Below are 17368 nucleotides of genomic sequence, written 5' to 3'. Positions count from 1 at the left end.
TTTACTCACTACGCCACAGTGCTGGCCCCTAATTTACTTCTTTCCATCTATTATCCCAGCTGATGGCACAGTCCTGTTTCACTGAGATTATAATAATCTCCTGAGTAATCTCCCCATTTCTTCCTTTGCTGCTGCTTCTACCTCACCATCGGCATTCATCACATGGAAATATTTATGACTATAAACTATAGTTTATAAAAACTATAAAGTAGATCAAATTATACATCATGAAAACCCTCAAAAATATTCCCACTGTACATAAAGTAAAAATCCAATTTTCTTAAAATGTCCTGTAGGCTAAAAAATATTTGATTTTGAACTATTTACATTATCTCTAACTAAGGTCCAGTTTTAATATGTAGTTTTACTTTCTTGAAAACATAAAAATATTTCCAACACTTGAAACTTGCTACTACATGGAATACTCTTACCCTAGTTTTGTGGTTGACCTCACACTCTGCTACCCTTCAAATATTCACCTATCTAGTATCTCTGCAGGCAAGCTTTCATTACTTTTCCTATTTGAGTAGATTTTTTCTGTTGTTCATGTGATAGAATTCTACCTTTTAATTGCATTGGTTTGTAATTTTATTTTATAATCAAATAGTTACTTGTTCATGTGTTTTATGTGTGCCTCTCTACTACATTGTAAACTGCTGAGGCTGTGAATCATAGCTTTTTGCTCAACACTATATACCCTGCACTTAGCTCTGCCTGTCACATAGCAGGTATTAGGCACTTTATAGATTGAATGAGGGAAATAATTGAGTTAAAGTCACATTTAGTGTGATTTCCTAATGCTAGAAAGACTACTGTCACTACTAGATTCTGACTCATGGCCCAGACTTCGTTAGTACAGAGTAATCTCTCTGATCTAAGAGCTGTTACTCTGGAGAAGCATTAGACTCTAGACTTTGTGAGATCTTTTCATGAGGGTAAAAATCAGAGGCTACAGTGAATATGCATCTACTGGCCATATGGGAAGGGTGTTCAGAAAAGAAAAAATCAGAGTGGAAGGAAGGCACAGAAATATTTTGGGGCATATAAATAAATTCTACCTATTTTATATTTACATATTATTGATGTCTCCTAATATTTCTGTTTTTTATACCTATATTTATAGCTACTGTATGCCATGCTAGCTATAATATAATTAACATTTAAATTATTTAATTCTCACAGCTCAGTGAAGAAATTATTTTTATTACTCTTATTTTATGAAGCCGAGAAATATTAAATTATTACCTCCAAGTTACAAAACTAATGCTTAAACTTCAAAACATGAGCTCAGCCCTACTGCCAGACAGCCTAATTTCTTGTAGTTTTCTCAAAGTATCTCCAAGGAACTTTCCAGAATATATGAGTACAGTGATTATGAAGGGCCAGAGACATTTGTGAGGGACCAGATTGTATTGATTGTATTCTGTATGTTCAGAAACATTGTTATATAGAGTGGATAAAGGCTGAATTCTGAAAGATGGGGGCTGATGATATAGCGGGGCAGGTAAAGCTGCTGCCTGCGACACCAGCAGCCCACATAGGTGCTAGTTGGTGTTCCAACTGCTCCACTTATGCTCCAGCTCCCTGTTAATGGCCTGTGAAAAGCAGCAGATGACCCAAGAATTTGGTCCCTTGCTACCCATGTGGGAGTTCTGGGTGAAGCTCCTGGCTCCTGTATTTAACCTGGCCTAGCCCTGGCCATTGCAGCCCTTGTGGGGAGTAAACCAGTGATGGAAGAGCTCTTTGTCTCTGTCATTCCTTCTTTCTGTAACTCTTTCAAATAAATGAGTAAATCTTTTTTAAAAAAAAATTCTGAAAAATGAGGTCAAGGTTGGAAAAGTGAAAATGAAAGCTAGCCCAGATCTTCGTAAGTTTCAGGTGACAGCTTACCTATAGAGGGCTCAGCTGAAATCCTGTTGGCAGGTGCTTACTTGACACACTGCGTGCTTCCTACCAAATCACTTATTGGAGCGTACTTCACTCATTATTTGACTATAGTTTTTCTGTAAGTAGAGGGCAAGGTCCACAAGCTGACTCACAAAACACTTAGCATCATATTTAGTATATAAAAGGTGCTCAGTAAACATATTTTAACATGAAGGCAATAAAACAATAGTTTGAGAGAGAAAGAGTGACATGGTTGTTTTCAATTAGAATGGAATACCCACAACACACTTGGTTCATTTCCCCACTGAAATCCTCAAGAAAAGAGAAAAGGAGAATGGATTAAAGAAAAATTTTTGTATCAAACAATAAAATCAAGCATGTGTGCACTCGCACACACACACACACACACACACACACACCCCTGAGGCACAAGTGCCTGAATGCTGAGGTTAAGGAAAATGTTAGAACACCGTCCAGAAAGGAAAAGGAGAGAGCACTGTGGAATTAGACATTGGTTGAAATTCAGCCTGCATTTTTCAGACATGTTATCTTTTAGAAATTGTTTGACTTGTGTAATCCTCCATTTTCTCATCTCTAAAATGAAGATTCACATATAATGGTGAGGGGTGGGTGTTTGGTACAGCATCGAAGACACTGCTTGGGTTGCCCACGTCTCATATTGGAGTGCCTTGGTTCAAGCCCCGGATCTGCGTGGAATTCAAGCTTCCGACTAATGTGCACTCCAGGAAGCAGCAGTGACCACTCAAGCACTGGGTCTCTGTAATCCATGTGTGACAGCTGGATTGAGTTCTTGGATCCCAGTTTCAGCCTGGCTCGGCTCCAGCTGTTGTAAGGCATCTGTGGAGCGAGCTGGTGGACAAAAGATCTCTATCCGTCTCTCTCTTTGTGCCCCTCTCTCTCTCTCTGCCGTTCAAATAAACAAAAATTTAAAAAAATAACAATTGCAATTATAATGATGAGATTTTTTTAAGGATTAGAAATGTGGGAAACGTGTATATATAGTAAATGCTCAACAAATATCAGGTGTTATATCTACTTCTATTCTACTTGATTTAGAATTGTTGAATTCAATAAATTGACAAAAAGTATCCCTCTTAGTAGTTTTTTTGTCTGTTCTACTTAATATGACTGGTTTAATTCTGTAATTAATACACAGTTATTCTTAAGTGTTGAAATTTAACTGAAATGTGATCCCTGTTAAACATAAGAGTAGGAATAAGAGAGGGAAGAGATATATAATTTGGGACATGCTCAAGCTGACTTGCCCCAAATGGTAGAGTTAGAAACATACCAGGGGACTCCAATTTAATCCCATCAAGGTGGCATGTACCAATGCCATCTCACTAGTCCAAGTGATCAATTTCAGTTCACAATTGATCATAATGAAAGGACTGAGAGTCAAAGGGAGCACATAAACAAGTCTAGTACCTGCTAACACTAACCGATAGAATAAATAAAGGGGAGAGTGATCCAACATGGGAAGTGAGATACTCAGCAGACTCATAGAATGGCAGATGTCCTAAATAGCACTCTGGCCTCAGAATCAGCCCTAAAGGCATTCGGATCTGGCTGAAAAGCCCATGAGAGTATTTCAGGCATGGAAAGCCAAGACACTCTGGCAAAAGATCTCTGTGAGTGAGATCCCAGTGGAAAGAACAGGTCTTCAAAGAAGGAGGTACCTTTCTCTGAAGGGAGGAGAGAACCTCCACTTTGACTATGACCTTGTCTAAACAAGATAAGAATCGGAGAACTCAGAGGGCTTCCATAGCCTTGGGAACTCATGACTGGAGCATAGGGAGATTACTGATGCCATAGACAGGAGTGTCAATTGGTAAAGTCAACAACAGGAGTCACTGTGCACTTACTCCTCATGTAGGATCTCTGTCCTTAATGTGCTGTGCATTGAGATTTAATGCTATAACGAGTACTCAAACAATATATTTCACTTTGTGTTTCTATGTGGGTGTAAACTGTTGAAATCTTTACTTAATGCATACTAAACTGATCCTCTGTAAAAAAAAAAAAAAAATTATGAACTCCCAACTTTACTCTCACTGGGTTTAAACATGACAATAGGTCTGATCTGATTTCATCATCATTTAAAAAAAATCATCTATTATTCCTCACTTTATGTTTCTGTGTGGGAGCAAACTGTTGAAATCCTTACTTAATGTATACTAAGCTGATCTTCTGTATATTAAGATAATCGAAAATGAATCTTGATGTGAATGGAAGGGGAGAGGGAGTGGGAAAGGGGAGGGCTGTGGCTGGGAGGAACGGTATGGGGGGAAGCCATTGTAATCCATAAATCGTACTTTGGAAATTTATATTCATTAAATAAAAGTTTAAAAAAAAAGTCTTCCAAATGATACTGATTACCAGTATAGAAAATTTTTCATGTTTTTGTGTCTTAACAAAAGGGCTGTGAGCCTATAGAAGAAAAGAACACTGTTTGTCTTGCAGTTTATCCCTTGTCTCTGGCCCCTGGGATGGGGAGTTTTGTCATCAAAAGGAAAATAAATACATGGTAACCTTTATATTTCTTGGACTTCCTGTTTCTCCTTCACAAACGTACTTTCATATGTAAAAAATTAAAGCAATGCAAAAGAATTCAACCCCTGATGAAAACTAGACATGGGATCAAAAGTGTGAAGGAATTAAAATCAAAATCCTGAAACACAGCACTTACAAAGTGGCCGAGAAGTTTGTACCCTTTTGACATTCATGGCTTGCTTGCTCCAGTCCTGATTTGTTAGATAAGCACAGGGCAATTACCCCATCTACCGTCTAGCCCTCACAGTCTCTGTGGATTACCATAGATGGTAATAGTGGCTCAGGTGTCATTTCATAAAAATGAAAAAAACAAATTGATTTTGTTTTTCTGCACTGCCACCACCAAAAAGCAGTCCGTATGCCTTTCATTAGTAGAGCTGTGTATATAATTTACACATAAAGCTATCGTAGACTTATCATCCTAGACAGTATGCCTGGGGATAATGTGGAAATTATGCTCTTCTGTGTAACTGGGAAGGTCTCCAAGATGAGTGCCATTTCTTGGAACAGCAGAATTCTTTTCTCACATGAGCTACATGACAGGAGTGTTACACAGCTCACCCATGGATGCTGGCAGCCAAGTGACACCCAAACAGAGTTCTGCTTCTGTGTGGTGTAATTGGAAATCCCTGCAGTGCAATGCTTTTCAACGTGCACAATGATCTAAATTAATGTCTCACTTCTACTCAGGAAGAGCTGGGCTGCCAATGACTTCATTCTTTTTCTTTTAGGAGAGACATACAATTCATCTTAGAGAAAATATTAATGAATGATTTTGCACGTCTGTTTTGTGCAGGGAAGATGTGTTTTGTGCTGTACTGTTCCTTTTTTTTTTTTTTTTTAGACAGAGAGAAAGGTCTTCCTTCCATTGGTTCACCCCCCAAATGGCTGCTGCGGCCAGCATGCTGCACTGATCCAAAGCCAGGAGCCAGGTGCTTCCTCCTGGTCTCCCATGCGGGTGCAGGGCCCGAGCATTGCCTTCCCAGGCCACAGCTGAGAGCTGGACTGGAAGAGGAGCAACCGGGACAGAATCCGGTGCCCCAACTGGGACTAGAACCCAGGGTGCAGGCGCCACAGGTGGAGGATTAGCTAAGTGAGCCATGGCACAGGCCTGTGCTGTTCCTTTTTTTTTGTTGTTTCCTATTTAATCCTTTGAGATGTGTGAGTTTATGTATATTTGGAACTATTGTGTGTGTGTGTGTGTGTGTGTGTGTGTGTGTGTGTGTGTTTGTGTGAATTTGTTCGGTTGCTGTGAAGTTATGAGGAAGGTGCCTTGTTGGCATATAAACCACTTCTACATATAAATCATGGTTGTTTAGTGGCTAAAATATGGAAGACCTCTCTGAGGCAGCAGTCAGTCATCAGGCCAAAGGTTTTAGGATTGTTACTATCTATTTCAGGCATGGAAAGCCAAGACACTCTGGCAAAAAAAAAAAAAAAAAAAAAAAATGACCTAAATGAAAGATCTCTGTGAGTGAGATCCCAGTGGAAAGAATGTGTCATCAAAGAAGGAGGTACCTTTCTCTGAAGGGAGGAGAGAACTTCCATTCTGACTACAACATTGCCTAAATATGATCAGAGTCGATGAACTCAAAAGGCTTCCATAACCTTGAACTCATGACAAGAGCCTAGGGGGATTACTGATGCCATAAACAAGGGTGTCAATTTGTTAAGTCAACAACAGGAGTCACTGTGCACTTACTCCTCATGTAGGATCTCTGTCTTTAATGTGCTGGACATTGTGATTTAATGCTATAACCAGTACTCAAACAGTATTTTTCACTTTGTGTTTCTATGTGGGTGCAAACTGTTGAAATCTTTACTTAATATATACTAAACTGATCTTCTGTATATAAAGAGAATTGAAAATGAATCTTGATGTGAATGGAAGGGGAGAGGGAGCGGGAAAGGGGATGGTTGCGGGTGGGAGGGAAGTTATGGGGGGGAAGCCATTGTACTCCATAAGCTGTACTTTGGAAATTTATATTCATTAAATAAAAGTTAAAAAAAAGGATTGTTACTATCAATTACTTAACAATAAGTTACTATCAATTGTTTTTGACATAACTAATGTTTTTTAAATAACTAACTGTTACTATTTTTGCCTGTGACTTTCAACTTCCTGGATGTATTTTTCTTTCTTTCAAAAGTGTCATTATTCTTTGGTCCAATTTCTCATAAATGATCATTTGCCTATGATATTTTCATAATAAAAATGCATTTCAATGGTAGTTCTTTCATTTGGTTCATTTTCAGTAGTGTATGTTTTTACTGTAACACCAAACAAGGGCTTCTTCTGGTCAGAAATAAAACTGTTTATTCATTTATTTTTAATTAATTTGTTTAAAGATCTTTTGATTTATTTGAAAGAGTTACAGGGAGAAGAAGGAGAGACAGAGAGGTCTTGACCTGCTTGTTCCCTCCCCAGGTGGCTGCCGTGGTCAGGGCGGAGCCTGCCCGTCAGTAACCAGGAGCTTCATCTGGATTCTCCCATGTGGGTGGCAGAAGCCCAAGCACTTGAGCCGTTTTCTGCTGCTTTTCCTAGGCTGTTAGCAGGGAGCTGGATTGGAAGTGGAAATGAACTGATGCCCATATGGGATGCAGGAGTTAAGGGTGGCAGATTTACCCAGTACTCTGCAATGCCAGCCCCTGTACTGATCATTTAGAAATTGGAATTTTATATTCCCTTATGAATTCAAATGTACACAGAATCCTTTTCACCACAAGTAGCCTTGACTTGAGTCCTTTTAGGACACTTCGAAAGGAAAATGGCTTTCTATGAAAACTGCGCCTGGACAATGAAAGAGAGGATTTATGTCCTAGGAAACACCAAGTCTTCCTTCATCACTTGCAAAGACTCTAGTTCACCTGCCCTAATTAATCCACATTTTCCTTCTAGAACCCCAGCAACAAGCTCTTCACTGGCTTCTCCACACTCACTCTGACCACCCCTGAACAGTTCTTCACAGGTAGAATCCACATCCCAACACATCCACCCCTTCCTCTGCTCAAAACCGTCCACTTACTCATGCTTAAAATTCTCCCATAGTTTTCTTTTGTTCTTAGCATTGGAGAACAAGCCCTTTAACATGGCTTGAAGGGCTGGGCTTATTCTCCCAGTCTTGTTTCACTTACCTTTTCCTTCTCAAGTCTAAAAGTCCAATCTCACCTCTTTCTTTCAGGCTTTTTTTTTTTTTTTTTTTTTTTGACAGGCAGAGTGGACAGTGAGAGAAAGAGACAGAGAGAAAGGTCTTCCTTTGCCGTTGGTTCACCCTCCAATGGCCGCCGCGGCCAGCCTGCTGCAGCCAGCACACCGTGCTGATCCGATGGCAGGAGCCAGGTACTTATCCTGGTCTCCCATGGGGTGCACGGCCCAAGCACTGGGCCATCCTCCACTGCACTCTCTGGCCACAGCAGAGAGCTGGCCTGGAAGAGGAGCAACCGGGACAGAATCCAGCGCCCCAACTGGGACTAGAACCTGGTGTGCTGGCGCCGCAAGGCGGAGGATTAGCCTAGTGAGCCGCGGCGCCAGCTCTTTCAGGCTTTTAACATCACTTTCCCTCCTTGGCCATGTCTACTTTCTTGCACTCAAGCACAGCTGTTCGCTTCTTTTCCCCTGTTAACTGCACAAACCTTTATCTAATAGCAACGTCATGGTGACTTCCTCAGCAGCCAGGACTCGAACTGGCACCCATATGGGATGCCGACACTGTAGGCGACAGCTTTCCTTGTTATGCTTCAGTGCCGGCCTCCTAACTTATTACATGAAAAAAGAGATTGCTTTTTTTTTTTTTTGCTTAATTTTGTATTCCACTACATATTACAGGGCTTGTAATATAGTGAGGGTTCCCTAAGTACTTGTTTTTTGGTTAGATGAATGAAGAAATGAAGTCCTATGGCAAGAATTTGGAATAAACCTTTGCTAAGGCTGTTATGATTAAGACTAGTAAATATGGGCCGGTGCCGCGGCTCAGTAGGCTAATCCTCTGCCTTGCGGCGCCGGCACACCGGGTTCTAGTCCCGGTCGGGGCGCCGGATTCTGTCCCGGTTGCCCCTCTTCCAGGCCAGCTCTCTGCTGTGGCCAGGGAGTGCAGTGGAGGATGGCCCAAGTGCTTGGGCCCTGCACCCCATGGGAGACCAGGATAAGTACCTGGCTCCTGCCTTCGGATAGGCGCGGTGCGCCGGCTGCAGCGGCTGCAGCGTGCCGGCCGCGGCGGCCATTGGAGGGTGAACCAACGGCAAAGGAAGACCTTTCTCTCTGTCTCTCTCTCACTATCCACTCTGCCTGTCAAAAAAAAAAAAAATAAATAAAAATAGGTGATTTGTTCATTAATTTCACTTGACAGAGGGGTCACTTTGATTTCATCTAAATGGGCTTCCCAGAGTGAGTGCCTGACTCGGGGAAGAGGATGAATCTGAGGTGGAGTCCGGTCCTGTTGGTCTTCACAAATAAGGTTTGGGAGTGATCAGCGAGCCTGTGATGCCCATGTGAGGAGATGCACAGTCGTCTGTGACAGCAGACACTGGATAGCTGGATGGTGGGGTGGGTTCCTCCCCTGTGCCCAACTGCACTCAGTTCTGAACCTGTGAAGGCTCACTTGCATTCACAGCAGATCTCTGAGGAGTAGGTACTATTAGTACCCACCATTACGTAGGTGAGGAACCTGAGACAGTTTTGGTTAAGCTGCTTACACCAGGTCACAGAGTCAGTAAAGCTGAGTGATTCATAGTAGACTAGAACCTAGGTCCTTTATTGGCTTGTTAAATTGGCTAGTTGTCAGTGAGTTTACAAATAAAACACAAAGTACTCCAAAGACATGTCAGTAAATAAAAGAGACTTTTTTCTTACTTAAAAACATCACCGGCATTTTTGTGTTTTATCTGACAATTAGGAAAAGGAGATGGCCATTTTGGGTTTTGTCTAATAAGCGGGAGTAGGAGATGAATAGTTTTTATTTTTTAATTTTTATTAATATAAAGAGAACAGATTTCATGATTACACAGATATGGTTCTATTTCATGATTACACAGATATGGTTCTATGAAGATAACTACAGTTCCTCCTCTCCCAAACCTCCTCCTTCCCTCCATTACTTTCTTTCCATTTTTTTTAGAAGAGGTTTTTTTAAAATTTATTTATTTATTTATTTTATTTGAAAGGCACAGTTGCAGAGAAAGAGAGACAGTGCTTCCATCCACTAGTTCACTCCCCAAAAGGCTACATGGCCAGGGCTTGGGTACCCAGAAGTCAGGAGCCAGAAAATTCTTCCAGGTCTCCTACATAGATGCAGAGGCCTAAGGACATGGGCCATCTTCTGCTTTTTCTAGGCACATCAGCAGGGAGCTGGATTAGAAGTGGAATAGCTGGGACTCCAACCTGTGCCCATATGGGATGCTGGTGTTCTAGGCAGTGGCTTTACCTGCTACGCCACAATGCCAGTCCCTCTCTTTTAATTAATATTTGCAAAGGCAGAAGTTTATTCTATAATCACAGGCTAAAGTCACCACTAATCATAATAGTCAACAAGTACAAAGTAGGAAGACCACCGGTCCATAGGAGTATAAACAAGGGCTCATCATATCACAAAATGTCCGTTTCATTTCTATACTTCTTTTGTATTCTATATTAATTGCCACATATCAGAGGAAACATGACATTTGTCTTTTTTTTTTTTTTTAATAATTTCTGTTCATGTCATTTGCCCATTTCCTAACTGGATTGTTTGTTTTGTTGTTGAGTTTCTTTTCTTTTCTTTTTTTTTTTTTTTTTTTGACAGGCAGAGTGGACAGTGAGAGAGAGAGAGAAAGGTCTTCCTTTGCCGTTGGTTCACCCTCCAATGGCCGCTGCAGCCGGTGCACCGCGCCTATCCGAAGGCAGGAGCCAGGTGCTTATCCTGGTCTCCCATGGGGTGCAGGGCCTAAGGACTTGGGCCATCCTCCACTGCACTCCAGGGCCACAGCAGAGAGCTGGCCTAGAAGAGAAGCAACCGGGACAGAATCCGGCGCCCTGACCGGGACTAGAACCTGGTGTGCTGGCGCTGCAAGGCGGAGGATTAGCCTAGTGAGCCGTGGCACCAGCTGAGTTTCTTTTCTTTTAAAGATTTATTTATTTACTTGAAAGGCAGAGTTACAGAGAGGAAGAGAGAGAGATTTCTTCCATCAGCTGGTTCACTCCCCAGATGGCTATAATGGCCAGAGCTGGGTCGATTCAAAGATAGGAGCCAGGAGCTTCTTCTGAGTCTCGTACACTGGTGCAGGGGCCAAAGGACTTGGGCCATCTTCCACTGCTTTCCTCAGGCCATAGCAGAGACTTGGATTGGAAGTGAAGCTGCTGGGACTCAAACTAGCACCCATATGGGTTGCCAGCGCTGCAAGCGGTGGCCTTACCCACTAAGCCAGAGCGCTGGCCCCTGTTGCTGAATTTCTTGAACTCTTTATAGATCCTGGATATTGGTCCTTATCAGTTGCATAGTTTGCAAATATTTTCTTCTATTCCATCAGTTGCCTCTTCACTCTCCAGAGTGTGTCCTTTGCAGTGTAGAGGCTTCTTAGCTTGATATAATCCCGTTTTATTTTTGCTTTTATTGCCTTGCTTCTTGGGTCTTTTCCAATAAGTCTTCCCAAGCCAAAGTCTTGCAGGGTTTCCTCAGTAATTTGATGGTATCAGGTCTTAAATTTAGATCTTTGATCCACTCTGAGTTGATTTTGCTTAAGGTGTAAGATAAAGGTCTTGTTTTGTATTTCTGCACACATAGATCCAATTTTCCCAGCACCATTTGTTGAAGAGATTGTCCTTTCTCAGAGACTGATTTTAGCTCATTTGTCAAAGATTAATTTGTTGTAGATGTATGATTTAATTTCTGGGGTTTCTATTCTGTTCCATTGGTCTACATGTCCATTTTTCTGCCAGTACCATGCAGTTTTATTGTAACTGCCCTATAGTGTCTTGAAATCTAGTACTGTGATTCCTCCAGCTTTGTTTTTATTGTTTAAGATTGGTTTAACTATTCAGGATCTCTTATGTTTGCATATGAATTTCAACATTGTTTTTTCTACATCTGAGAAGAATGTTCTTGGTATTTTGATTGGGATCGCCTTGAATCTGTAAATTGCTTTGGGACGTAATGGTCATTTTGATTATATTAATTCTTCCAATTCCTGAATATGGAAAATTTTTCCATTTTATTGTGTGTCTTCTTGTTTTTTTCTTTAATGTCTTAGTTTTTTATTATAGAGATGTTTTACCTATTGGTTAAATTTCTGCCAAGGTATTTAAAAGTTTTTTGTAGCCATTGTGAATGGTACTGATCTTTAAAATAAGATTTGTTTGAAAGTCAGAACTACAGAGAGAGAGGGAGAGAGAGAGAGAGAGAGACAGAGAGAATTCTCCCATCTGCTGGTTCACTCCCCAGATGGACACAATAGTCAGGGCTGGGCCAGGCCCAAGCCAGGAGCAAAGAGCTGCACTTACGCCATTTTCTGCTGCTTTCCTGGGAACATTAGCAGGAGCTGGGTCAGAAGTGGAACAGCCAGGACTCAATCCAGTGCCAGTATGGGATGGTGGTGCTGCAGATGGTGACTTAACCCACTGTACCACAGCTTACCTGCAATGTATGGTACTGATCTTACAAGTTCTTTCCCAGCTATGGCATTGTCAGTGTACAGGAATTGATTTTTGTGTGTTGATTTTATGTTTTGCAACCTTACCATTTTATATTTTGCAATAGTCTCTTAGAGGAGTCTTTTGGTTACTCTATATAGGATCATGACATCGGCAGAGATAATTTGAGATATTACTTTACAATTTATATTCTTTTGATTTCTTTTTCTTGCCTAATGGCACTGGATAAAACTGGAGATTGAATCAGTAATAAAGACCCTCCCAAAAAAGAAAAACCCAGGACTTCATGGCTTCACTGCCAAATTCTACCAAGTCTTTAAAGTAGAACTAATTCTAATTATTCTCAAACTATTCAAAAATTTGAAACATGGAGATTTTAGGCAATTTACTTTCAAGATTATTATTGATAAATGAAGAACACTTATATTTAAGAAAAAATGCTGATGTTTTGTTTCCCTCAAATATAAATATCATGTGCATTAAACATTGCAAAAATATATAGTAAGAGTTAAAGTGGTAATATATTTTACTCTTTTTACCTAAAATGGTTTAAAGTTGTTTGAATCTATGCACTGAAATCTTAATACTGTTTTGGCATTCAAATGGATGTATTATCAATAATAATATGAATAGCTTACAGTGGTATTATCATTTTATAGTTTATTAGATTCTTTTGCTTACATGCTAAATTTAATCCTCTTGAATATTTCATAAGAGGAATTATCTTTATTTTAAAAAATTAAGGTTCTGGAGTCCTCGTGCCCTTGAATCCTTAGATTCCCTGACCATGATTTCAACCCAAAGGCCTTATTCTCACAGAGCCTCTCAATTACCCAGAAATTACTGGATATTGTGCTTCTATAATACAGATCTCTCTGGATAGGATTTTGGCTCTATTCAACATTTTCTAAAATATTTTATTTCAAAATATCCTATTTTGTTTGACTTCCACAATTCAATGAAAATAAGTTCTGATAAAAGTTTATATTAAAATTAATTAAACACATTTTGTCTAATGTAAAAAATACAACAAACTATTGTGTTTTGTTTTTCTTAGACTGAAGAAACTCACCTGTCAAGTTATAAACACACATACATAATTGGCTTATATATACTTTATATATAGACATTCGTTGTTGTTTTACAAGACTGAGAAAGAAGTAATATTACCAATATTTTCAGAGTTCATTAGTGTCATGATTTCTAGTAAAAAATAGATCTCAAACTGAGCTTAATGCTATTATTTTCTTATTGTTAGCTGCTGGGAATAACAATAAATTCAAAACATTTAAATAGATGTTAATATAAATAAAATGACATTTTTATGATAGGTCATATTATAAATGCACAGCTGATGGCTTTTTTAAGCATAATAATTATTGTCTTCAATTTTCTGAAAGTCTGTTTTCTAAAAGATGTTCTTTTTAATATTGTCTGTTTGCAACAAACCATTAAATCTTACATCAGTGTGACATTAGCTCAGAAAATGAGTGACAACAGAGCAGCTTGCCTGACCTCCAGGCCTCCACATTTCTCATCAGGTTTTGACTATTCCAGAATGTGTTTTATTGATATGCTACCATGTTGTCTCCTATTGTGGCTAGGAAGATGGGGAATTTATGTTCAGGTGGAAATAAGGTAAAGAAACAATTTAAATTTTTTCATGAAAACATCCCTAGATATAAAGTGATAAGCCAGGAATTGTATCAGTGGTTGCAGTTGGTTATCAAAATTGCCAGGTGCAATGTTCTTTTTCAGTTTTTAAATTTTTATTAATATAAAGATAACAGATTTCAGATATTTCAAAGGTGTGATTCTAAGAACATAACCATACTTCCTTCTCTCTTTCCCTCCCCCAGCCCCCATCCTTTCTTCCTTTCTTTTTTCTTTAATTTTTTCAAAAAGACATTTTCAATCTACTCTACAATCACAGACTTAATGTTTTTACACTTGGCGTTGAAAGTGCACGTGTCACAATCAATGTTTGGGTCATTTTGCAAAATACAGTAGTTTCTTTTTTTAAATAGTTTTGACCTTTTTAAAGAAATTTCATTAGCAACTCTAAAATAAGCATATACTTTGTTGTAATTGTCCCTTAGTGCAACAGAAAACTTCATTAAGAATACTGTCTTATTTTTTGTGTGTGCTTCACAATTCAACTGTAGAAAGCCCATGCTATTTGGGGAAGGAGAAGACCCAGACACGAAAGAAAACACATCTATGTGAGGGCATTTCCAAAAGTCCATGGAAAGTAGAATTCAAAGATTGATTTGTTTTGGTTCAAAACACATTAAAATCTACTCATGGTTTCTACATATTATGAATTTCCATGAAATTTTTTTTTAAGGATTAGTTTGTATATTTATATGTTGACTTGAAAGGCAGAGCTACAGAGATAGAGTGCCAGTTTGAATCCTGGTTCTCCTCTTCAGATCCAGTTTCCTGCTAATGCTCCAGGGAAGTTAGCAGAGGATGGCCCAGGTGCTGGGCCCATCGTCCATGTGGCAGACTCAGATGAGTTCCTGGCTCCTGCTTCAGCTTGGCCCACCCCTGCTGCTGTGATGATGTGAGGAGTGAACCAGCATAGAGAAGATCCCTACCACTCTGCCTTTCAGATAAGTGAGTTAAAGAAAGACTCCTTCCTTTCTTTTTGAAATGCTCGCATAGTTTTTGAGTAGTTAATACATTAAAATTATTGAAAGCCTAGAAAACATACTGATATATCTTGGAATTTTCCTCCCTTCCCTGCCCTCATGCTTGCATAACATACCATATGAAATAATTTAAAACAAAAAACCCTCATCTAGTTTTCTTGTGTACTTTTACAGAGATATTTTCCTCTTTGTTTCTTAACAACAAACCCAAACTACAAGTGGTAAAATACCATACATAGTTTGGTGTCCTGATTCTTTTTCCTAATAAGATGGTACGACTACAAGCTTATGGAGAGATGGCATTAAAAGATAATGTACATTTTCAAAGTGGGCATTTTGAAGCCCTCACATTTAATTTAAGCCATTTAAGCCGCCTTTCTGGGATTACTTGCTCATTGTTCGAGATCATCTCTTAGAAGGATTAGTTCTAGGGCTCTGCCTCTGGAAATTTCTGTAGTCTTCTTCAATGAACCAGGAAAGCAGGACGGTGGGCTCTGTGAGCCGAACAAGGCAATAAGAAGAGGGAGATATTAATATATTTAGATTTTGAGGAAGGATCCTTTCAATACACACTAATTGAACCCTTTGTGCCTCTGGTTAATGTCCCTCCTGGATTTTTTCAACTTTTATTAATAAATATAAATTTCCAAAGTACAACTTTTGAATTATAGCAGCTTTTCTCCCCATAACCTCCCTCCCACCTGCAACCATCCCATCTCCCACTCCCTCTCCCATCCCATTCTTCATCATGATTCATTTTCAATTATCTTTATATGCACAAGATCAACTTAGTATATACTATGTAAAGATTTCAACAGACTGCACACACAAAGACACACAAAGTATAGAGTATTGTTTTAGTGGTAGTTTTACCATTAATTCACATAGTACAACACATTAAGGATAGAGGTCCTGTGGGGAGCAACCGAGACTAGACTAAATTACTGGAACTAAGACTAATTCTATGCATCTGATCTCCCACAATATGGTGCTGAGAGACAGCAAACAACTTCTACACAGCTGCCTCACCAGTTCGACTGACGAGCTGCAGAAGCTGATCCTGCTCCTGATTGGAGGAGAGCAGCGTGCTCGGCATGTGGGCAGCAGAGCATGGATTGGTGGAAGAGGACTATAAAGGAAGAGAGAGACAACATGCACCAGGAACATCTGAGGAACATCTGAGCAACCCCTGAGAGAGCCGGCCGGCGGTGTGCCGCTCCTCCGTGGAAGCAGGGAAAGTGGCGGGGGTGCCCCCCTCCACGGGGGCCGGGGGGATGGCAGCAAACCCGGGAAGGGCCGGGCAAAAAGAACAGCACAGGGTCCGGTGTCGTTCCTCCGCAAATGGGCGAGCGACAAGGTCCTACATGGGGAACAGGTGCACAGTGACTCCCATGGTTGGTTTAGCAATTGACACTCTTATTTATGATGTCAGTAATCACCCGAGGCTCTTGTCATGAACTGCCAAGGCTATGGAAGCCTCTTGAGTTCACCAACACCTATCATCTTATTTAGACAAAGCCATATTCAAAGTGGAAATTCTCTCCTCCCTTTAGCGAAAGGTACGACCTTCTTTGATGGCCCGTTCTTTCCACTGGGATCTCACTCACAGAGATTTTTCAATTAGGTTTTTTTTCCCCCCAGAGTGTCTTGGCTTTCCATGCCTGCAAAACTCGCATGGGGCTTTTTAGTCAGATCCGAATGCCTTCAGGGCTGATTCTGAGGCCAGAGTGCTGTTTAGGGCATTTGCCATTCTATGAGTCTATGTGTATCCTGCTTCCCATGTAGGATCATTTTCTCCTTTAACAAGTAAGATGACATTGGTACATGCCACCTTGATGGGATTGAATTGGAATCTCCTGGGATATTTCTAGCTCTACCATTAGGGGTAAGTCTGAGTGAGCATATGCCGAACTGTACATCTCTTTCCTCTCTTATTCCCATTCTTATATTTAACAGGGATCACTTTTCAGAGAGAGAGAGAGAGAGAGAGATCTCTTCCAGTTTCACAGTGCAGGTGTAATGATTTGACATTCAAGAAAATCATAATCAAATTTGCCTTTAAGATGGATCTAAGAAAATCTTTGGTAAAACTGGTGTTCATCAAAGAGCCTAAATACCTGGGTATTGCCTGCCTGTTTTGTTGTATAAGTACCTGTCTTTTTTGAGAGAAATATTCTGGTTTATCTGGGTTGTTCTCATATATCCAGCTCATTAGCACATGTTTCCAGTGGAGGTTAGCACAGTTTCCTTTTACTATTGACAGAAAATAGAAGTTTAAACCTAATTTATACAATACAGAATTCACGTTCCTAACTAACATTAAAAGTGTGCTGTATAGAGAATTATTTAATATTTCTTAAATATTTATCCATTTAAAAAATCACAGACTGGTCATGAATACTGTTCAGATGGCTTTTAGTTATGTAAATTCTTTCTCTCCTGACTGTGTAATTACATGATGGACTGGTTCCTAGGGTATCATATACTTAACGTGAGTTTCTAAAAATGCTTTAATCATATAATTGCTAGTCTATCAAGTAGAAAATATAGGTCTGAGAGCACTATCATTATCTCATTATTTTCCACAAAAGACTGTGAAACACACTGAGGAGTTCATTATGAGGAAAATAAG

The 17368-nt window shown here is 39.8% G+C and overlaps 1 long non-coding RNA gene across 1 annotated transcript in view; it reads left to right on the top strand.

The window, feature by feature from the left end:
- Positions 1 to 17368, top strand: part of LOC138848967 (uncharacterized) — a 152534-nt gene that overhangs the window by 43052 nt on the left and 92114 nt on the right. Inside the window, exon 2 of the long non-coding RNA XR_011387214.1 lies at positions 14515 to 14701. This is a non-coding gene — a long non-coding RNA (uncharacterized lncRNA). The remainder of the gene's footprint in view (positions 1 to 14514; positions 14702 to 17368) is intronic.

The sequence above is a fragment of the Oryctolagus cuniculus genome, chromosome 3 (assembly GCF_964237555.1).
Source record: "Oryctolagus cuniculus chromosome 3, mOryCun1.1, whole genome shotgun sequence".
Taxonomy (NCBI): Eukaryota; Metazoa; Chordata; class Mammalia; order Lagomorpha; family Leporidae; genus Oryctolagus; species Oryctolagus cuniculus.
Note: the sequence above shows the minus strand (reverse complement) of the source record. Positions and strands in the feature narration are given on the sequence as shown.